The sequence below is a fragment of the Corvus moneduloides genome, chromosome 22 (assembly GCF_009650955.1).
Source record: "Corvus moneduloides isolate bCorMon1 chromosome 22, bCorMon1.pri, whole genome shotgun sequence".
Taxonomy (NCBI): domain Eukaryota; kingdom Metazoa; phylum Chordata; class Aves; order Passeriformes; family Corvidae; genus Corvus; species Corvus moneduloides.
Genome location: NC_045497.1, coordinates 111,093 through 134,162, shown reverse-complemented (window position 1 = coordinate 134,162; position 23,070 = coordinate 111,093). Strand labels below are relative to the sequence as shown.

At 46.7% G+C, this 23,070-nt stretch overlaps 1 protein-coding gene across 7 annotated transcripts in view; it reads right to left on the bottom strand.

The window, feature by feature from the left end:
- Positions 1–22,413, bottom strand: part of CASZ1 (castor zinc finger 1) — a 199,410-nt gene extending 176,997 nt beyond the window's left edge. For 5 of the 7 annotated variants that reach the window (XM_032131870.1, XM_032131872.1, XM_032131869.1 and 2 more), the window contains exon 1: positions 22,307–22,400. The gene's annotated coding sequence lies outside the window, so the exon portion shown is untranslated. Of the gene's footprint in view, positions 1–21,927; positions 22,007–22,306 lie in introns of those variants that run through there. The other 2 variants (XM_032131874.1, XM_032131868.1) reach the window with 2 other exon arrangements.
- Positions 22,414–23,070: the final 657 nt, after the last annotated feature.

Below are 23,070 nucleotides of genomic sequence, written 5' to 3'. Positions count from 1 at the left end.
TTATGCTCCAAATTTCCTTTGGGAATTGACGTGTTGGACAGTGGGAAAAAGGTGTTTCACATGTGCATGTGGAGATCACTTTGCTCTCATGTTTACAACACGAAGTTTGGAAAAGTTGTTTAAAGTAAGTGCTTTCTCCTCCAGTTCATTGTTTAATGCATATTTTCCTTTCAAGATTTTTGTTAATAAAGATCCTCTTTTGTTCTTCTAAACCCCAGCTTTTATGGAGAAAACACTCTGCCCTAAATCATCATCTCCAGGCAAAGGAAAGCTGCTTACGGTGTTCCCACTTATTGCACACACATAACTCTACGTGGAGATTCTTAATCTTCACCCACCCAAGATTAAGGCAACACAAATTATGAAATCGATACCGATACACAGAGCAACATCTATTACAGTTTCAGTGTTTTGGTTATATCTTTTTCTAAACTATTAAAGCAGTATGATTTTAATGTGGTTGTTGTTGTTTATGCAATACAAATTCTCTGTTGTTTGATGCTGTGGGTACTTATGCAAATACCCCATTTTCCTTATAGAAATCTTTCCTTTGACACCTCATGTGAGTGAAGAAAATACTTGAGTGTTTGCAAGATAAGGATCCATTTATATTTAAGGCTCCATTACTGATCAGGAGGCAAAGAGTGTCCTTATGGTGGATATAAATTACAGTTATACTAATTTTAAAGACCCTTACTCTCTGTTCTAGTCATGTAGCAGAAGAGCTTTCAAATAAAGGATATTCTTCTCTCACCACAGTTTCAGTTCCTTTCTTTCATTAATCAAAAGCTATCCTACAGATATATATTTTCTCTCTATGTGCATGTCTGAATATCTCTTTGAGGTTTAACACTCCTGTACCTGATTCAAACACAACAAATCGAAAATCCTTTTGCCACCAACTGCAACAGGCATTTCCAGAAGTTACATCACACAAGTCACGCAATTAAACTTTAATGAAAGCATAAAAACAAAACCACCAAGCAGCCCCTAGTACTTGCTTTGTCTTTCACACAATCTATCTTAAAAAGGCAGGACATTAAAATGGAAGATCCTCTGGCTAAAGCTGTGCCGTAAACAACTTTTTTCCTAATGAATTCCACCTCTTTACTCCACTGAATCAGCAGAGCTGGATGGAATTTCTGTCCTCTCTTCCTTCTCTATGTATAAAAGGATGGACTGTTGATAAAACTAGTAATCCATGAAGATTGCCTCTCTGAGGTGAGATGCCTCCTGGCAGGAGTTCTACTTTTGGGGGGGGTGTAACACCCTCCCTGGCCCCAAGCTGCTGTGCTGAGCCAGCCCCTCGAAAACAGCAGGACCGCTGGTGTTGTAACGTGAGAGCTCGTGCAAGCAGGAGAAACAGAGAATGTTACGGCAACTTGAAATGTTCATGCACATTTCCCTCATAAAATGTACAGACCCAAGTCTTCCAAATGTCTCAGTACCTGCAGCTTGGGAAGGCTTCAGCTAGAGCTGTAAGTGTTCAACACCTCTCCACAACGGGTGCCTGAACCTCGACATGCTGCTCCTCTCTTTCTACCTCACCCTCTGCTCATATATTTCCACAACTGCAAATTATATCCCTTTAAAATCAAACCTTTTATTTAGCATCTGCTCAGATCGTATCATTTGATGAAAGGTAACTGGGGTTTACACAAGGACAAGAGAACAGAAATGGGCTGTCATTTCCAAAATATAGTTAGGAAAGGCAAAAAGGAAGCAGCAGAAGGGTCACAGTTGGATCATAAAAAGCCATTAAGGCCCTGAACTAGGGAGTTCCACTGGCTCCAGTTCATTCACAGCAGCCGAAACAGGACTTTGCACAGTGAGGAGTAAATTCAAGCTTGCACAAAGTAGGACAAGTCCAGTTTTCCTGTGTCTCTTACAACTTTTTTCCTGCTAGGATTTTTCTATCTTCTAGAGTGTGTAACAAAACAAACTTAAAATCAAGATACATTTTAGAATGTTTCACGTAAAAATTTATCTGTCACCATGTATTTTTCCCACTGTAACTCTTTTGAACAGTGAGATAATCAGTTTGTTTAAGGGTTTGGTCTTCTTGAACTAGTCCCCTAGACCACTATACCTGGACTCTAAGTACTGCAGAAAAAGCATAAAATAAATTTAAGGTCAGCAAAATGCTGAAGAAAAAAATGAATTGGGAAAGTGTCTTAGATCATACTTTTGTCTTGAAGAATTTTTTCTCTGTTCGTATAATAAAGTATCTAATCAGTATCATTACTCTTTCCGTTACCTGCCAAAAAGTTTTTCAGTTTTGACCTGAGTTTCCTTACTGTATTTAAATTTTATTTAAATAAACAGCTTTTTCGGCTCAGTTCAAATTAACTGATAACAGCCTTATTTTTATGTGGATTTTGTAGAAAAGAGAGAGCTCTGTATTAAACCATACAACCTACATTTGGATAGGGTTTGGGGTTTTTTCAGGTCACTGTATTGTATTACAAAATCAAACATCTGTCTATAAGAAGAGAATATTTTCTTACATTTACAAAGCACCATTCCTCCCCAGGTGAGGTCAGTGCCATGAAAGTGCAGCCAGCACTCTGTATAGATTTGCCACTATCCAGAGCAGGGAAAGACTACTGTCCTTTTCCAGTGCTTCTCAAACCATGTGTAAATCAACCACTAAGGTACTGGGGTTTCTCTTCTACACACCACATTACATCCTCCAGCTCTGAATGTGCCACGGATGAAAAAGGGGCAACGCATTTGGCGAAGGTGTAGCAGATGCTGTAACAGCACAGCACCAAGCAAGCCTCTTCTGTAGCATAAATGAAGACTTCACTCCAGCACAATATCTCACCCATTTAGAATGAACAGAGAAGAAGAAATCCCATCAAACAGGAGCTGGGCTGGGCTATGAAACCTGGGATTAGACATATGGAAAACCACCTGAGAAAGCAGGCTTGGGAAGGCAGTGAGGGATTGAATTCCTTATCCTCCCTGTCTGGTAAACAGTTCCAGCCATCTCAGCACACTCACTACACATCCTCCCAAACTCAGATGTGCAACAGACGTGTAGAGACACAACCTGTCGATGACAGGAAGGAGAGGAGACACAAGGAGGAACTGGGAGAACAGGACAAATGAAACAATGCAGACAAAGGCCAGAAGGCAGGTGACAGGTACAGCGGTGCCAGACAGCAGAAGTGACAAACTGGAATCCACAAAGTGTTTCGAAGTACTGCAGGAAGCAGCTCGAACCAGAGAGCAAACATGGGAGCCTGAACCGTGAGCGTAGGTGTGTGGTAAAGTCCCCAGCTAGGTAGTACCGGCTTGGTCGTGCCAAATAAGACAGACTATTTCAGAGCCTCAATACAGGCACAGAACAGTTCTGCTAACTCAAGGACAGTTTTAAACACTACCAGCTCTCTAGGTCAGAAAGAACTTCCTGTTTGCAGTCTGGAGCTTTCCAGTTGCCTTGAGGATGAGCAGTTATGAGTCTAAAACACTGGTCTGATAGCAAAACAGAAAAAGAGAGAAAGCTTGTAGGCCTGGGGGTTCCCATGACTGCCTGAGCTGAGCAGTTCTTCCTGCCTGGAGCCAGGAAGAGTTGCCCAGGGAGATCAAACCTGCCCTACAAAGTCCCAAATCCAAGTCATGCAAATTCCAATCTTCCTCCAAGCACTGATACCAGCACAGGGACTCTGACTTCATCAGATGCATGAAGGAAATGGAAAAAGGAGGAGGGGCCTTACTGCCTACACACATACACACCCCACCTCAGGCAATAGAGGGGGTGTAAATAATGGAGCAGGTTCAGCAGCCAACAGCATTCAGGGTCGAGTCAGTAATCCCCTTTTTCCATTTCCATTTGCTATTTGATGTAATTATAGTTTTTGATTGAAATCCACCCGGAGTGTAACCCCTCTGCTTAATGCACTGCTTAAATCCTTGGGTACACAACCACGCTGCTCCCCAGACTCGCCTGGAATAGGAAACCATTTCAATGCCAAAAATAAGTCTTTGCTTGCTTTGGTAACGCCCTCAGTCTTGGCTCAGTCTCTGCTACACCCACCAAAGAAGCAGGGCAGGGAGTTTAAGAGGGCTGCCCAATACCACCCATGGCTAGTGACTGTGCTGTAAAGTTGAACCTGCAAGAGGGTTAAACTTCTGAAGGCTTTCTTTAACGCCCAGACACTAGAAGAGGTGGCACAGCCATAAGGACAAAGGACCTGGAGCCTGGCCTCAACTTTCCCAGTAGATTTGCTGCTATCCAGACAAAAAATAGTAACAAGTCAAAGCCCTATCCTGCCTTCGCATGGGGTAAACAGTGGTTTCTGTCCTGAAAGGCCTCCCGAGGATAACATGAATAGATGATATTCATAGTCCAAAGGAGGGCTGGGAAATCTACCTCTCTGTAATATCAGATCACTGGAGCAGGTTCTTCTTCTCCAGTTCACTCAGCACCACTTCGCCAAGAATGCAGGGCAACAGCTGGACCAGGTGGCCAGACACCAAACGAGTACCTGAGCCATTACATCCCACAGAAGCAGCAGCCCACAGCAGTGTGACGGGGCTAGCAGCAAAATCGCTAATATTGCTGGAGAGAAACTGCCTAGGAACAAGCAGTGCTTGAGGGGCCCATCAGTCTGCTGGACAGAAGAAGGAAAAGGGTTCTCTGAGGACTTCATACCCAAATCAGTACCTCTTTCACTGTAAAAAGCCTAATGTCGGTTGGGGAGGTACATAATACAATACACAGACTTGCTTTAAACAAGCATCTCAGGACAATGAACAAATGTACAATTTCACTCAAGATTAAGAAAAAAAAGTCTTAATTCTCCTGTACAGGACAAACTCAGCATGGCTCACTTCAACGCCAGAATTGTGTGAAGACTGAGGTATACGCAAGGTGAACATGACTAGGGAACAGTAACTCAAAGCCTTCCCCAGCAGGGGAATGGAGCCTCTGGGATTTGAAAAAAAGGGATGTTACAACTCCTGCTCCACACTTTCCTTTGCACAAGGAGAATGAAGGCCTTGAAGTTACCCAATGAGATTTTCAGACCTGTTGCAGAAACTTAGAAAAGTCCAAGAAAGCTGCTATGCTTCGGATGCTTCTACACCCTGAGACACCCCCCTCCACGAGGTATGTGGCCAGCTCAGCGCAGGACCTTTGGAACCAAACAAGGCTCTTTGGACCTGAGTCTGTGTCATTACAGCATCATTTATGTCAAGGCCAAGCACTGGCAAAAGTGTGATGAGAACAGCACTGTTATAAACTACTTTACAAAGGTGAAAGGGACCAGATAATCAGCCCATCCCTTTGTATTTCATGCCACAGAGGAGTCCTGTGTGAAGGAGGAGGTCACTGAACCAGCCTCTTGGGTTGGAGGCACCTTCCCTGGCAGCACCGTGACTCAGCAGGGAATCAGAGCCAGGCAGTGCCTGGCAGCTGGATGGGCTGGGCTGTGGCAGGAAGATGAAGACGGCAAAGCAAAAGAGAAGCACAGGCAACATGGGAAGCGTGGGTCACCTGGGCCAGAAAGCAAAACCTGCCCTGGGCTTTCACACTTCTAGGAGCTGTCTGTCACTGACAGTAACTGGTAATCAGCAGAGCCCCAGCTGCTGCACGTCCTTCACCAGGAGGAACTGCATGGCCAGCACAGGGCAGGACACACACCTTGCCCACTGGAACCTCCATGTCCTGTTCTGCCCCTTCCTGATGCTCACGGCAGCTAAAGCCGCTCACCAGCATAAACCTGCTTCTCATCAGCTCTTCCCACTCTGCTCCAGCCCTTCCACTCAGTGGGCACAGGCAGTCAGATTTTTTTTCTCTCTCCTCATCAGATCTCTCTGTCTCTCTGAAATATTCAGATGATTTGGTTTTGTTCTCCTCTCCCCCACATCAAATCCTCCCCCTGCTTGTGGAAGCAGTGGATTTCACCCAGGCACAGAAGGCTAATTTACACCCTTCAGGGTTTAAAATAGCAGTGGCGTAAATGAAAAGTCCAATTTCTTCAAATTTGCATTGTAAAACCATCCTTCAACTTCCTTGAAATAAATTTTACTATTTTATTAGTGCAAACAAAATGGTAATAAAACACTAATACAGTGCCTTGTATCCAGGGGAAGAGCTAAAATTAACATAGACCGAGCAGTGTTTGCTATTACATTCAATTACCTTTTTACTTGAGATTTACATTCTCATCCCCTTAATCTCCATAGTGGTGGCTTTGAAACCATTCCCCACAGTCACTCCTGTGCTTGGAATGGATGGCAGGAAAGCTGCTCACTCGCCACTACTGCTCCTGCTGCCAGCACCCCAGTACCAGCCTCTTCCCTCGAGAATCCTGGGCAAGTTTCCCTGGAACGTCTCTGAAGAGAAAACACAGCAAGTGTGTTCACCTGCCTCTCTTAGTCTCACTTGGGCCCTAATTTCTAAACTCCAGACAAATACACTAGCACCAAAAATACAGCCTGTGTTCTACAGCTGCCTTCAATCTGGCTCTGGAAACTGTTCCTTAATTCTCAAATACAAGCCATGTTGCAGGTAATTTTTATTATCTCCACTGTACAGATACAAAAACTAAGGCAAAGACTGAGGACCAAAGTCAGAATGCGGCAGCTCTTGGTGCACAACTGGAATAGCATCTTTTGTAGTGGAAGTATGCCAGCTTTTGCCTAGGGCTCACTGAATTCAGACTCTGCTCTAGCATTATTTAACTGGGATTGTGTCCTGCAGCCCAAGCTTAGAGGTAAAGTTAGGAAAAGAGCAGCTCCAGGGATGTCTGATGAAACTCAGAAGGAACCTGCACTGGAAAGAAAGGTGCATATTCCTGCTAATACAATCCAGGGAATCCACTTCCCCAGCATCAGGGTAAGTTTTTAATTGGCAGCATCTTTGGATGCTTTAATATAGTAGGCATGGCAGTGTTTTGGCCGTTATCAAAAGACTGGAAAGACTTCCACAGGACACCACAGGAAACTCTTGCATCAGTCCAGCTCCAGAGACAGACTTTCATTCTTGGCTCCTCTTTCTTCCTTTTTGTGCACTGGAAGTTGGACACCTCCTCACTTTAAGCCAAGTCAAAATATTTAACCTTTCTTTGGAGAGCATGGCCAGCATCTGCAATACAGGCGATATCCCCAACTTTGCTCACTCCTTTTGACACAGCGTTTTGTGATACCCAGATGAGATAACAGAGATTAATTAAGCATTGTGTAACATATTTCTAAGCTGGCCAAGAAAGGACTGAACAGCCTTTCATCCCAGTCTCCTCACTACCCAGCCATTCCAGCATTACCAGACCACTACAACACTGCATAGAGTCAACAGCTAAGAAGTACAGTGCAATTTGGGAAGGTACCAGGCAGCCTCCTAGGGAGGAGCATCTCCTGAGAGAAACAGATCCCGTGAGTGTCACCCCAGCCCAGGCCAGCTGTACTGAACACACAACATGTGGACTGCCAGGTGCAGGACAGAGAGAGCTGTCACCACCTGTTTGGATGGAAAAACACTTCTATGTGCTCCAACCAAGTTCCAGGAGTGCTGCATGGCCCTGATCATACCTACAGTAGGCACCAATGAACTGGCTGTAATGGCCCCGCTGAAACCCAATCCCACCAGGATCCCTTTTGTCCCACACAGCAGCAGATTACTCTAATTTCCAGTGTCCCTTGGGCAGCTATCTCACAACTCCCAGTTCTTCTTTTTGAAGAATAACATTGCAGATGATTCACCAAGAGATTATGTGCCAACCTGAAAAAAAGGGAGGTCTGTGCTGTAGCACTTGGTGATACTCAGGAGTCCTCTAGGCAGTATCCCTGACAGCTGCCTTCATGGTTCTCTTTGTTTTCTCCTCAACAAAACCCTCTGGTTTCTGCATTTTAATCAGGATTTGTCTGCCTAGCCCCTAAATTGCTCATCTGTCTCTCCTCCTGAGAAGCATGGTCCTTCATGCTTCCCCTCTAGCCATCTTGATCTTCATGGCTGGAGGAGAAGGATCATGCAAAGCATGAACAAATGATAGATTATGATAGATAAATGATAGAACAACTGACAAATCCTTCCCATCCAAATAACAAATGTGTCCCCAGGAAACCTTTCATCTGTCCACCTTCTAGAAGGCAGTACACAAAAGCCCTTGTGCAAATAAAATTATTACAAGACACTGAGCAATACAAAAGACCCCAAACAATAAAGGGTAGGAAGAAGAAACCTGTCCAAGAGCACAGAGCTGAGGTTGGTTTCAGCAGGTCTTCTGTCCCTTTTTTCTGTTCTCTTTCCCCTGTTCCCCTGAACAAAGGAAGTTTGTTGTCAGGTTCAAACATTTCCTGGGCCTTGTCCGAGTTCCACCTTGTTTTCTTTTTCTCTTTTCCCCACCCTGTACAAATAAAGCAAAAACCAACTGGCACCACCTGTGAGGAAAGGACAACTAAATGCAGAATTTTATCTTTTCTTTCTTTTCTCCCTCCTTCTTTTTCCCTTTTTCTTGGCCAGAAATTTTGGGCAAAGGACAAAAGGTATTGTTGGGTAAGCATAATTCCAGGGGCTGAGTCACTAAAGCACTGGCTGCTGCTGGGGTACAGTAAGCCAAGCTGCTGCTTCACTAAGTGCAACAAAAATGCCAGCAGCACCACTGCAAGCTCTGCTAGCCCCAAAGCACAAGGGACAACTGAAGATCCACATAGCACAAAATGTGCAAAGAAATTAAGTAAAATACAAATATCCTCACCTAAGAAATCTCAAGAGAAAGACTGTCACACCACAGAGACTGGGCTCTTCCCTGAAAACAGTAAAGGTTGTGAAGGTCACAGTAAAAAGTTACAGCCTTTACTTATGACAAAGGAAGGCTCAGATGCCTTCTTCAGTTCTTCATCCAGGCCTGCTTTTTTGATTTCACAACCCAAGTCAGACGCACAGCTGGTCAGTCCTGCAAGTGGCCTCTTTCCCCACCACTGTAAGCTCTGGCGGCAGGGAGCTCCCATTGCTCCTGCAGCCCCAAGCACTGCTGAAGGGGCACGGGGCTTCCAAACAGCCCTACGATGCAGAAAATCATCAGCCCATTTCTGGCTGCAAATTAAACGGTGCCCCAAGCGGGTACTTGCTCAGAGCATGTTCTAAAGCACACTGTAGACCCTTGGAACTACATGGCGCATTTGGGGGAGCTGGAGCACTGGCTGTTTGTTTATTTTATGATGCACTTTGGTCTCTCTCAGTTGCACTGTTATCCTACACCTGTTTGCTCCCTTTCTCCAGGCTGATAACAGGCAGCACGTTGTGCAGTGGGGGCCCGGCCTGGCTCTTTTTGTGTTTAATGAGACATATGTATTTAGTTCCAGACTATCAATAGTCAGGGAGAAGGAAGAGGAAGAAAATTTCCCTCAATAGGCATAATCAGTTCAGCAGTGATGTGGAGCAAGGTCCTGAAATGGACAGAAAGAGAACAAATGCCTTTGTTGAACAACTCTCAGGAGGGCAAACCCTGCTTCCCCAGAGCAGCGCATCTCCTTTGGAAACCCACACGCATGCAGGGTGTTACACTGCTGCTCCATTTCCTTAATGCAGACACAGGCCTGGCCTCTTTCAACAGTTCTGGCATCTCTTCATGGCAGACCCCATGACACACGGAGGCGGCTGAGAACAAGAGATCATGCTTTTCCAGGAACAGAGAATCCAGATTTTCTGGTTTATAAATTTTCCCATCTGAATTTGTTTTGTTGTTTGTAGGGTAGATCACCAGAGATAAGGAGAGAGAAGTAAATATCAGAGCAGTGGCAGCCCTGATGGGCTCAGATGAATTTCTTGCATGTCACAATCTCCTGTTTGGGCAGAAATTTGAATGCATTTTCCAGCAGCAGCACAGATAAACTGGCATCTCCCCTGGGGAATGTTTCAGTTTTTGCAGCTGCCTACAGGTTCTGTGACGCAGGAACTGAGGAGCTTGGACATGCCCACTCTCAAGACTGACTCCATAAGGACATGGCAACTTCTCTACTATTTGCATGCCAAAAATTAAAACCATCTCAGACTTCTTCATGTGAAGCCCCTTAGAAGAGCCTACAGATGAGCAGGTTATTACCTGAAACAACTGCAATGAAAGACTGCATTGGGGAAGTCCTGCACAAGCTTCCAAGTGGCATAGGAAAGAATGATTAGGTCATCTCCACGTAACAGAACCAGTAGCTTCACCACTCTGTGGCACAGGGCCTGTCAGAGCCTCTTCTCTGGGGAAGAATCCCCCAGGATTGCAGCCAGATGGTCTTGGGAACAGATCTCCCAAGCTCTACCAAATGTCTCAGGTAAGACCAGGTCCTATGGGACCTATCAGGACCTCTCTTCCCACCTCTGCAGCCTTGTCCCAAGGCTCTGAACTGGCTTCCAATGCCAAAGGCTGTCTAGGTACAGGAAGGCACCTGCAGACTAGAGCAAATATGGGCCTGGAGGAGCATTCTGAGGAGTGGAACCACGGGGCCAGGAGCTGTGATGCTAGGCATGTTTGTCCTCCCCTGCAACGCCTAAGCCCAGCTGCTGAATTTACACACAGCAAGGACAACTTGGTAAAGCCAGCGCAGTGCTGTCAGCTGGGAGCCTCTGCACACTAAGCTCCTGGTTAAATGTTTTCATCAAAACCAGAGCGAGAAAGTGCAGAGCAAACACCACCAATTAGTGGCTGGGATGAATCGTTCCTGCCAGCAGATCTGGTGAGAGGGGCATGAGTCACCTTAACCCTTTAGGAGCCAGAGCCAGATCCAGCACAACTCCACAGGGAAGACGAGGAATACAGGAGAGGAAACCTCTCCTAGATCTTAAATTTGAAACCACTCCTTTTCATTTATTTGTAGGAAGTTGAATTCAGGAGCGAACACTTGCTGTGTTTGGAACCACATTATCCCCATAACCTCTGCCATCACCATTCTGCTCCAGTGAGCTGGTTTGGAGAGCCAGGCAGCACCCCAGGGCAGAGGCTGCCAGATGCACGTTGAGGAGGTCTGGTTGAGGGGTGGGTCATCCCTCAAGCCATCTCTACCTTCCAAGCCCATTCCAGAAAATATCACCTCACTTTTGCTGAAGACCGAGGTGCCAGTGGGAGTAACATGACAATACTCGATGTCTCATTCAAGGACAAAATGCTTCCCCATTAGAAACATGAGGAAATGTAGTCAGCAGTAAGAGGACAGGGCTCAGATGCTTATGCCCCTTTTTCTCTACACTGCTGTAAACTGTCCAATTTCTGAACATGTAAGAGGTGGGCAAAGTTAACTGTGTGACTGGGCTAAATTCTCTTTCAGTATAAGTAACATGCTACTGTTTGTGGCAGGATTTAGTGCCACAAGTGTAAGCCAAAACTTCAGCTATCTAGGAGTATCCAATGTTGCAACACGACAGGTGTTCAGAGAGATCAGTCACTTCTGCAGCAACAAACCCTGAAGTCAGAACTCTCCTTTTGCTCTCAGTCCCTCAAGCAAGTACCCACTGACTCCACCTCAGCAAGGACTGAGCAGACACTGCAGGAAGGGCCCAGGACTGTGTATGGACCAAATCCTGCCCACCTACGATACCATCCAGCAGAGATGGCATTGCTGTGCCGGGAGGTGTTTTGCAAACTCTCTGCAAGGGAATCTCCCTTGAACCCAGCTCCCTGTCTCAAAGTGAGGGACAGAAAAGGCACGGGGGCAGTGGACCTGCAGCTACGGAGATCAAGAGGCATTCACCCAAGGTGAGGAAGCTAAAAGCCAGGAAAGGATAAATTAGCACCACGGCTTATATTGGGGAGGTTCCTTTCAGTCTAGAGCTATGTAGGATGCAACCCATGATCTGGCCCTCCACAGTTCCATGTGTCTAAAGCTGGGGCCCCCCAAATGTGAATTTTGAGCATAGCAGGACTACTGGAGCAGACAGTTTCAGATCCTGCTGAGCCAGCTTGTGGCTGTATTCAAAATTGAGTAAATTTACAGCTGTAAGCTGGGAGTTTATACAACCCGTAACTTGTTAGGGATGGCTGACCAAGCCAGAACGATCGCTCTCCAGCCAACAGAGCTCTTACTGGTTAGCCCTCTGAGTGCCTGGCAGGTTTTATTATTTTTCTTTTTTTCTTTTGCTTAGGTGGGGGGTGGGAAAGGAAACATCTATTTTTGTTCCTTTACTCACCAAAGACAAAGTAAAATTAAATCTCAGGTTCAATCCACTACAGATTCCTCAGTGTATCAGCTGGGGACTGCGGCAAGCCCAGTGACCATTTCCTTTGATGAGGCTGCTGTATTTTTCTCACTCTGCATAGAGTCTTGCACCATGAACAGCTCCACAGGATTCAATGTATTATCACCAGAGTTCACAAGGCTACTCTTATGCTGGCTCCTTTTGTGTGGACACTTCCCACAGACGCTACTCTGCTCCAGCCTGGGCTGCAAAAAAATGTGGTCTGAGTTGTCTGAGTTTAGTACAGCAAATACGGTGCCCTGAGATGTTCCTTCCATCTCTTTTGCAAGGATAAACAGCTGGAGCAGTACCAGATCTGAAGTGATCTGAACCTGGATTCACACACAGCAACACAAGGAGCTGCCAAGTAATGGGAAGGCAGCAGGCAGAGAGTGCGAGCAGGACTCAAGGAGCCCTCTGATGGGAACAAAACCAGCATCATCCACTGTGCCTGCAAGTGTGAAAGTTATCCAGTCTGAGGGAAGCATGGGACTTGCCTGCATGTAACTGCCTCAACCTAAGATCCTCTACTTTCATTACAGCATGGTCCCAGTTCTTGTCTGAAAGGTATTTTTAGCAGGAAGTCCAAACATGATCCGACTGCAACAAGACTGGATGAAGGGCTAGGAGGTTCTCCTGGGACTCACTATTCTTTGTGACCACAGATGAGACAAGGACAGCCACACCAGCTTCCACAACACACACATTCAGGAGCATGAAGTGCTCAAGCATGGTGAGAGGGACGTATACCCACCTCGGTAGTTACATGGCTGCAGGCACACCATTCACTGCCCTGGGAGGATGCAGTTTTTCTAGGACATGGCTAAGGAGCATAAGTAGGTCTCTCCTTTAACCTCTGCTCCATCCTGAATACGTAACAGCCCAGAACACCAATAGTTTACATGAGTTAAAGAGCCAGCTGAGGCTTTAGGGACTCAGGCAGGATAAAATACTCTTTAGCACCCAACCACCATATAAGAAAATTAGGTAAATGGGGATCTTTGGTGAAGTCTTAAACAGGAGACCATAAAATGGGAAATTTCCTCTCTCCCTGCTCTGTGAGCAGGGATCACACTACCTACTGCTGCTCCCACAGTTTAAAATACTTAAGTCCTCCAAGGTGCAGCTTAATTTTCTTTTTTAAAAAAGAAAAGTGTCAGTCTAATTAGATAAATCCTCCAAGCACGTGGCCCGGAGTTCGTCATGGAAATTAACCTCCTTGAAAGATCACAGTGACTGAAATAAGAAACTGTGTGTTTTGGCATAGTGCAGTGAAATGGGAGATGCAGGCTGCATTTCATACACCTTCCCTTTCATAAACCTGCCGCATTTCATATCTGCCCTACTGGCCCTGAGCTCGGCAGCAAGACTTTATCTCCGAATGCCTGTTTGCAAATCGCTGCTGAGAGGTTACAATAACCCCTGGGAGAGATTCTTCTGGCTCACTAGTGTGAAAAGGACACTGCTCCCCTCGTATAAAGCTGGACCAGCCTGAGGCACTGGTGGAGGGAGGGGCTCATCACCAGCAGACCTCTGGAGAGAATGTTCTGCAGACACAGCTCCCGTGGGGAGGCAGCCAGGCTGGGAGCTATTTGCCAGCCTCCCAGCTGCTCTGCCAGCCTCATCATGCACCATGCAGGCAAGCGTAATTCTGTGCAGCCCTTGCTCTTCCTGGCATGGGGATGGGCTGAGTGGGGCAGGAGGGAGATACCTCGAGGCCGCAGGCTGCGATCACGTAGCTCAGTTTGCATTTATGCCAGGTGCATTCACATCTTCTTATTTAGAAGGCTCTGCCCATCCACACTGGGAAAGGTGTAGGGCTGGCAGTTCATACTGCTTAGGAATAAAATGTCCCAGTACCTTTGCTATTGGAAGCAGAAGCAAAACCAGGAAAGAAAAGAACTGGCTTATAAGTAAAAGTCAACTGCCACCCCCACCTTCAAATACAAGCAGAACCAGGCTACCTTTTACTTTTAGGAAACACTTTCCAGTCAACTACTCTCCTAGCCCAGCAGACAAAACTTATGCTCGGGTCACGCTCTTAGCACTTGTTCCTCAGGCCCCTCCCAAGTGTCACTACACAACACATTTTAATAGACAGCTGAAACAAGACCCCTTTTCACAGTACCAAATAGACCATTAGGGGATTCTCTCTCTAAGTTTTCCAGTTCCCACTGTTCTTTCAAAGGATAGCATCCAAACCCAAAAACTCCCTGAAAAACCTGTTCATCTACCTTCCTCCTTCCCAAGTCTGATGGATGCTGGTGTGTGTGACATCGTGCTGCCCTCCCAGCACTGAGACCAGCCTTGCCAGCTGACTTCACACACAGAAGGATCAGGAGCAGCCTCAGAGACCAACTCAGAGGTGACTTGTATTGTCATTGAAATGACAAGCCCTATGGCTTAGAATCTGGGAGTTGTTACAAATGTTGCTTCAAAACAGCATCACTGGTTGCAGATATTGCAAAAGTAGGATACCTTCTGGAGAGAAAACTACCCCAAAATGCCAGGGTGGGCAAGGAGCCAAAGGCCCCCAAAGGCCCCCAAGGCCCCAAAGAACTGACAGTTCTGCTACGCCTTTTCCTACAGCAATTATTACGCACAAGGCCTTGGCAGCTTGATGGCTCTAGAGCTCGCCCCGTGAGCACAGACCCTTGTATCCCCAGCTCCTATTCTAGACCAGCTCAATCCCGTGTGGACGGTATTAGCTGACACCTCATCAACAGCCACTGGACAGAGTGAGTAAGGGGGGTTGCAGACAGATACCTCTGTACAAGAAACGGAGCCTCCTTGCTACAACTCATTAGCTGTCTCAGGAAAGAGTTCAAAAGACAGATGATGCACAAAAACTGCATTCCAGTTTCCTCCTGCTCCCTCCAGATCAGGGCTAAGGCATGCTGGAAGGACACTACAGGAGAAACCAGGATAAATTCAGGCCTAATGCATTTCCTTAGCAGTTCTCTGCCAAGTACAGGTAAACCCCACAGTTCCATTACTAATAACTTAATACCTCATAATATTACCAATGTAATACGTAACCTTGATTCCAAGCACCTGGACCCAGAAAAATCAGCATTTAGCAAGACTTACACCTCACTGCATTTGGCTTCTGCCAACTGATCAAAACTCAGCATCCACAACTCCTTTCCACCTGCTCCAAAGTATTTGGAATAATTTTTAAAAAGGTAAAGCTCCTACTTCAGCCAGAAGCTAAGGGCTGAACCAGAGAGACAACGCAGGAGGGGGAAAAAAATATTCAAGTGCTATTCCACTCCCCTTATTTAGGCTCTGGATGCATTAGGCAAATTCCCAATTACAGCAATCCCTTCTGCCTGCAACTGGAGTTGAGATAAGAGACCAAAAAGAAGGGCCAGTGGGCATCACTGAAAACTCAGCACCTTCCATTACACATCAGCACAGTATAAAAAGGGCGATGTCAACCCTGAAATGCTTTTTTCCAAAAGAACACACACACACCCTTTAGGATGGGTATGGTGAAATCTGCCTGGAGAGGGAAGGACTCAGCAACACCAGCAGGTTCCTGACTCCTTATCATCAAAGCAAGCAGCCCAGCCCCTGAATTAATTTCATCAGTGTCCTCTTTCTTCCCTCTCCAAGGGCTCAAATCCCCGAACACGACTGCAAACACACTGCCAAGGAGGTCGTGCGATGTCTGAATCCACAACGGATTCAAAGACATCTCCATGTTTTGCTGTCAGCCTGAAGTTTGAATAAGGGAGCCCACCAGAAAAGAGTGAATGAACACTGGCAGCTGCCAGCAGAGCCGAGCCTGTGCTTTAAGCCACCTAGTGTCCGAGCCGCGCAGGGAGATGCTTCAGGAAATTCAGGCAAAGAGAAGGAGTTGAGACATCCAACAAGAGCGACGCGGAAAGAAGCAAAGAACAGGGCGCACCGGCTGAGAAGCAACCCCGAGCCGAGGAAGCAGGCGCCAGAGAGGAGGCATGGCAAAGCACCCTCCCTGGGACGCTGCTCCTGCCCGGGCTGGGGTGACACCCTTCAGCACAGGGCCGAGGAGGGTGGACAGCAGACTCGTTTCTCAAACTGATGTCCGCCAGAGAACGTCACCATTTAGAGGCCAACATTTCAGCCCCAAGGTCCAGCTGGGTTGCTCGGATGCAAATCTGGGAGATCTCTGGGATGCAAACTTGGAGACAACTTGCCCCAGCATACACCTGTGGAGCGAACCCAAAGCGTCCCAGAGGCACAAGCCCTACTAACCCGTGCCCACTCCCTTAAAAACCACTTTCATCCACATCGCCTCTCCTGCCCCCGCAGTAGCCCCCTCCTCCTCACTCTCTTTCTCTGTGTCCTCGAGACTCCTCTCACCTTGAGGAGTGTTAGGATTACCCAGCATTTACACTCAATGCTCCTCTTTATTCCTTAAGACTTATTAAGAATGATAATGAGCTCCAAAGCAGTGACACGTCTCTCTCTCTCCCCCTCTGTCGCGCTCTCTCTCTCTCTCTCTCTCTACGTGCCTTTTCCGTCAAAGGCACACAGGACAAATCCGACCAAAAAAAAAAAAAAAAAAAAAAACCCTGACAATATGGATCAAGGACACATGAGGATTTATATTCTACAAATCCAGCCTTTTTTGTTTTTATTATTTCTCCTCAAATTCCATTCCTTTCCTCTTCTTACTCATGTTCTCCCCCCCTCTACTCCAAACCTCTCAGACTTTGAATGAAAAAGAAGAGAAGAAAGCTGCTTGCCTGGAAAACCTCGTTAATGTGGAGCTCTTAAACGGTTGATTAATTTTAGCAAAATTTATGATGTGCCCTTGCTTTTCTTTGAAGCTGCAGTCTTATATACCAAAAGCAAGTTAACTTTGAGATCTCTGTGCGAGCCAACTGCCCCCTAATTCTTGGATACCCTATTTAGGTACAACAAATATACGGGAGAGAAATGCTACACCAGAGCATGGAAACAGTCACCCTGTTGGATGCTCAAAGTGGTTCGATTCAAATCCCTTTAGCACAGCCTGATAACCACAAGCTGAAAACTCCCAACTTTTAGCTATTTAACTTCCCATAAAGATTTTTTTAAAAAATCACCAGTCAGTCCTTCAAAAACAAAAGGAAAAGAGGGACACATAAACACAAATTTCAAGAGAAGTCTCTCCAAGTTACATCTGCACGCACCACAGAAACGCCAGACTCTCGGCTGCACTAGAAACATCAGGTTCTCCCAAAGCCACCTTTAAACCAGCTATGTTTTGCCAGAGGGAAAAACTGAGCCTAAGGAAACATCATAATACTGATCTATGCATATCCTGAACTACACCTCAATATTTCAGTCATCTCCCCAGCTTCCTCCTACCCAGTATTTCCTTTTATTCTTTGTCTCCCTCTGCTAGACTCTGTTTTTCTGATACAGACATCAGGAGGTTAAGGGCTCAATTATCAAGTCTGTTGAATCCTCAGCTTCACGTTACTTAGGAGGTTCTCTGTTGCTCTTTGGAACTACACTGCAAAATCTCTTTCCTTCTCGGCTTTTCTTTTTCCTACTTGTAACGTCTATTTCCGACACACCCCTGTGCGAGAACCCACAAATCTATTTGGGGTAAATGGAAAGAAACCCTGAATTGGTTTGGGAGACAGAAACATTAATAAAAATAACCTTAAGACTGCCTAGCCAGACTGAACCTGAAGCACTCACAATCCTGAAACCTAAAGTAACATCCACATGGAATTTACAAAATATGATTCGAGTGGTTCTAATTAGCCCCAGTCTGTGGAAATTTGGAAGGAAGCGGCTCTTTGATTAATGTTACAAACCAGAAAGGAAACATATTTTAAAAGTTAAAGTAGCAGCATTGTGGAATACGGAATCATTACCAGCATGCATTTATGATACCTGCCTCAATCAGATGGCTTGGGGTTTTGTTTTTAGGGTTTTTTCCTTTTTACTTTAAGAAAAAAAGGAAGACAGGATGCAAGTAAAAGCTTTTGTTCATGGAAGTGTGCGGTGCTTTTATCTCCCAAGGAATTTATATAGCTGGACTGTGTATAAATCTTTCTGAAAATGAAATTAGCAAAACCAAAACAGGGGTGAAGGTGCTGGGGGGAGTATGGGAGGGGGCAACCATCACCTCAGTAAATCGTAGTGGATAACCAGCCACTGGCTTGGACAGATAGCAAATTCAGCTTTAATAGGAAGAAACAGAGTTGGAAAGGGAAAGAACAAGATTCATACCTGCAGAAAACTCCTTGCAAAAATGGGGGGCTATTTTTAATAAGCTTTTGAAAGTTACTGTGCAAGTTTTCTTGGGCTTGAAAAGAAAAAGGAAATAAGGGTTTTTTTCCAGCTAGCTTGATTGTTTTGGGTGGAGCTCAAGCATGTGTGTATATATGCTGTATATAAAAATGAACTACTAATTCTTTCCTGGAAACTGTTTGAATTACAATCTGCAAGATACAAAAACACACCTTTATTTTAACACTGATTTTAATACAGATAGAATTGGAGCGAGGGGGGAAAAGTGAGGGAAACGGTTTTTTTCCCAGTACACAGCAAAACCCTTAAGCAAGAATGACGTCCCACCACATATACCCAGAGACACTTTGCTCAGCTGTACAACACCAACTTAACTCCAGCCTTCAGTGGCTTTTCCCTGTACAAAGGCTTCGGTCTGAAACTGCAAGAATGACAATGTCATGTGTGTGGAAAGCTGACACTTGGATCTTTTAAAAAGAAATGAGGAAAAATAAGCTGTTGACTTCTTGGTTAAAGTATTTTCTTGTTCTAACTCATGTTCTTATGTCACTGGGCTAAAAAAAAAAAGAGAGAGAGAGAGGGAGAGAGAGAGATATGACTTTCCTTGAATGATCTGTTTAACCTAAGCCAGAGGAAAAAAAAAGAAGTCATTAATTACTTATGTGAGCTATTGCTTCTGAAAGACAATAAACCTGCCTGGTCGCCATGGATATGACATATTTGCTCTGAAAACAACACAATAATTAGCAAAGGGGAAAGATACAAGGAGAATATGCAAACTCCTGAGTTTAAAGCCATAGCGTTTCCTTTTTCCCCCCTCCTTTTTTTACTTGTCAGAGTCAATTCTGTTTGCAATTCAAATCAAACAAATAAACAGAATACTTACAAAAATTTTTAAATGATTTCCCACACATCAAATCACACACGCAGGAAAAAAAAAAAAAGGAATAAAAAAAATTACAAAAAAAAAAAAAGGAAAAAATTAACAAGGAAAAGGATTTAAGTCTAGTATGGACAGATCATAAACCACTTGGTGTTTTCCGTATATGTGTATGTATGCATATACATATATATGTGAAATATAAATGTATATACACACACAAACATATATGAGTTATAAGGGTTACATCCACTATTTCCTCTAGGATTATTCTTTTATTTTTAGGATCAGTATAGAAGCATACCAAGAGGAAAAACATCGTGGAAACATTTTGAAGATACACTAAAAGAAAGTACAACAAGGGTTTATTTTTTTTCTGTGTTAAACATGCATTGTGTTGGTAGTATATTTTTTGCAAACCTTTGCACTTTTCTCTACAAGATGAGAAAAAAATCACAATTGGTGTGCACCGTGCGTCAACCTAATCAACACACCGGCTTACCAGGACTTCTGAAATTTTAAGCATGAAAAAATTCTTCTCTCTCCTCAATTACTTTAGTTCCAAAGTGATATCACACTGAATCACATGTAATAATGCAATGGATAAGTTAAGAAATAATGAAAACTGAGTTATATGCAGAGAGGCTTCTTTGAAATAATTTATAAACGTTGCAGGGAAAATGTTTTTTAGATTGCTCTCTCATTAAGATGAGACAAAGACTATTAAAACCTTCTCTAATGCAGTAGCTTTCTGGATTCTGACCTTCCACATTTAGAAACCAAGTAATAAAAACACCCTAACAAGCACTTTATCTTTGGAGATATTTGACTTTGAACTTATTTTAACTTTAAAAAGACTTGGAAGGTATAAAAATAACAATATAGTTGCCACAAGTTTCTGTTGTTGTTGTGTTTGCAAAGCTAAAAAAAAAAAAAATCTTTAGAACAAAATAAGCAGATTAAGGAAACATCCCCCTAATTTAACTCTCTTTTTCTGTTTTTTTTTTTAAACAATAGTTTTTAGCTGGACGCTTTGATCTTGAAAGGGTTCTGCTATCTTGTGTGATGAGGGGGGAAAAATGATCTGTTTTAAATGATGATGCAAAAAAAAGGATCAAAGCCCTGACTTTCTGTTAGCCATAATAAGTTCTGTCTTGCACAAAGCTTCAACTTCAGGCTTTAATATATAAAATATACAGGAGCCCAGTAAAAGCGCTGAAAAGGTACAAAGTCTGAAAACAAAAGGGGACACTGCTCCTTTAAACGTTTTAGTGCATATGGAGTTTGATTTCTGAAAGAGATCAGTTTAACATCTCCATAGAAACCAGCAACAGATTATCATCAACAGAATAAATAACTAGTCTAATAAATTAAACAGGAGGCATAAGATCTGGAAACTTGATTACTGAAGTTCAACAATATTCTCCCATAAACTCTTCCAAGCCACCTTTAGGGTAGCTACCAAGGTGGCAGCGACACACAGATAAAAGGTAGGTGGGAAGCAGGCAGGACTTCTGAAATGAGAAGTCCGAAACCTTCGCAAGAAATTATACCACGCTAACAGTCAGCAAATCAATAGAGGAAATAAATTCATCAATGAAGTTTTGGGAGAGGCAGCTACTCTTCCAGGGAGCAGGCTGCCAGGACCCGCTGTGCAGTGCAGCGCGGACAGGAGGGGGCACACGGAAGGTGGACGTGCAGCTCCTGAGAAGTTTCACCTTTCTGACCCGAAAGAGCAGGAGGGCTCGAGTCGATCGATCAAACCTGCCGTGATTCGGAGCAGCCTCCGGCCGCAGCCCACCCCTCAAAGTTTGCCGCACAAGTTGCCCGCCGCGCAGCCAGGCGCTCACGGCGCCGGCCCCGAGGCAAGCGGCAGCGCCAGTCCCGCGCCCGCCCGAGCCTCTTGACAGCTCGCTCGCCGCCCCGGGCCGCCGCCGAGCCCGCTCTGCTCTGCGCCCCGGATGCCCCTCGCTCCTCCTCTGCTCCCCGGGACTGGTGCTCCGCGGCCGGCGGCGCTGGCGGTCCCGGCACGACACCGCTCCTCGCCTTCCCCGTCCACGCCCCGCGCCCCCCCACCGGCCCGGCTCTGAGTGACGGCTCGGACACCTGTTCCCCGTCCCCAGAGCCTCCAGCGCGGGCAGCCGCTCCCCCGGGAGTCACGGCCCGCGCCCCCCACCCACCGCCACCCCGGTCAGTCGCCCCCCGCCCGCCACTGCCCCGCCGCGCACGGGGGAAAGGGGGAAAGGGGAAGGAGGCGAAGGGGGGGAAACTTCCTGGCTCCGGATGGCAAATCAGCTGCACATTCTGCAAATACCACCGGGTAAAAATAACCTGCTGCTTCGCCCGGGGGGCCGGGCACCGGCTGCCCCGACCCGCGCTCCCGGCCGCCGCGGCCCCTACCCACCCCGTCCCTGCCGGGGGGCTGCGGCCGTGCCGCTGTGGGCACCGGGAGAAGCGCTGCCGGCCCCGGCCCGGCCACTTTGCAGAAAGTTCCACGGCACGGCTCGCCCCGCCGCACCCGGCCCTATCCGCCGAGCGCTCCAGCTGCCGCTCGCCCAACTTTGCTGCCGCCTTTCCCCTCCCACCACTCGGTGCCTCGCCGGGACCCTCGGGCGGTGCGGCGCGGCGGGGCTGCGGTTACCTGCCCTCAGCGCGGAGCGGGAGCACGTGTTCCCCCGTCCCCTGCCCGGGCTCCTGCCAAAGTCTTGGAAATTGACGGGCGCCGCCGCGGCCGCGGCTCCGCCGCCGAGCGGGCACGGCGCTACCCCGCCGCCGGCGGCCCCCTGCCGCCACGGCACCTCCCTCCTCCCGCGGGGCCGGGCGGTCGCCGCTGCCCCCGCTGTCGGCCGGTGCCCGCCGAGGCTGCCCGCTGCCCGCGAAGGTGGGCGCTGCCCCACGGGAACCGGCTCGGAGCGCGGAGCGCTGCCCACCTGCCGGGCAGCGCCGCCCGCCCGCGCAGCGCCCAGACCCCGGGGCTGCCGGCAGCGGGGCCGGGGCCGGGCGGGAGCGGACGGGCTTACCTGCACTTGGGGCTGCTTTGGTTGACTTTCCAAGTCAAGGGAAATGTGTGTGTGTTTGGGATGGAGGCAGCAGCGCGCATGCGCCATCAAACTTGCCCTGATCCCGGATTTTTCCTCCTCGCGCTCCCCTTTGCTTTGATTATTGAATTTTCCTATTTCTAACAGGAGGGCGGGCGTCGCGCAAAACCCGGCCTGGAGGCCGCCGCCGCCCGCTCCGGCCCGCCCGGGGTGGGGGAATGGGGGGAGCGGCGGGAGGGAGCGGGCACGGAGCGGACTCGGTCTCCAGGCAGGCAGGGCAGACAGGCAAGGGAGAGGCGCCTGCAAAACCCGGACCGGATCACCCTCCCCTGGCAAGGGAAAAGGCGAGAAAGTGTCCCCATTTCCCAGCCCGCGCGGGCAGCTGCCTGTCCCCTACCCTGGTTCCTGCACCAGCGGTTCCTCTTCCCCATCCGTCCTCCTTCCCAGGGAACCACTGTCAGTTTTATAAAATTTTCTGTTTTGCACCCTGCTGACCCCTGTTCACCTTAGTTCCCTGAGACTAAACTCCATGGAGATGACAAATAACTAGGTTGTGTCTACTGCTTTATTCTCCAGCTGGTTTTCCTAGGCATGATGTTCAGTTGCTATTTTACAAACTTCTAAACTTCAGTACTTTTCTTTTGCTAATGTTCTTTGTCTGGATTTCACTCAAGTTTAGAACTAACCATTGTCTCGTATCTACAACTGTACTATTTCTCAGTTTGGCAGTGCTGGCTTTGCTAGCA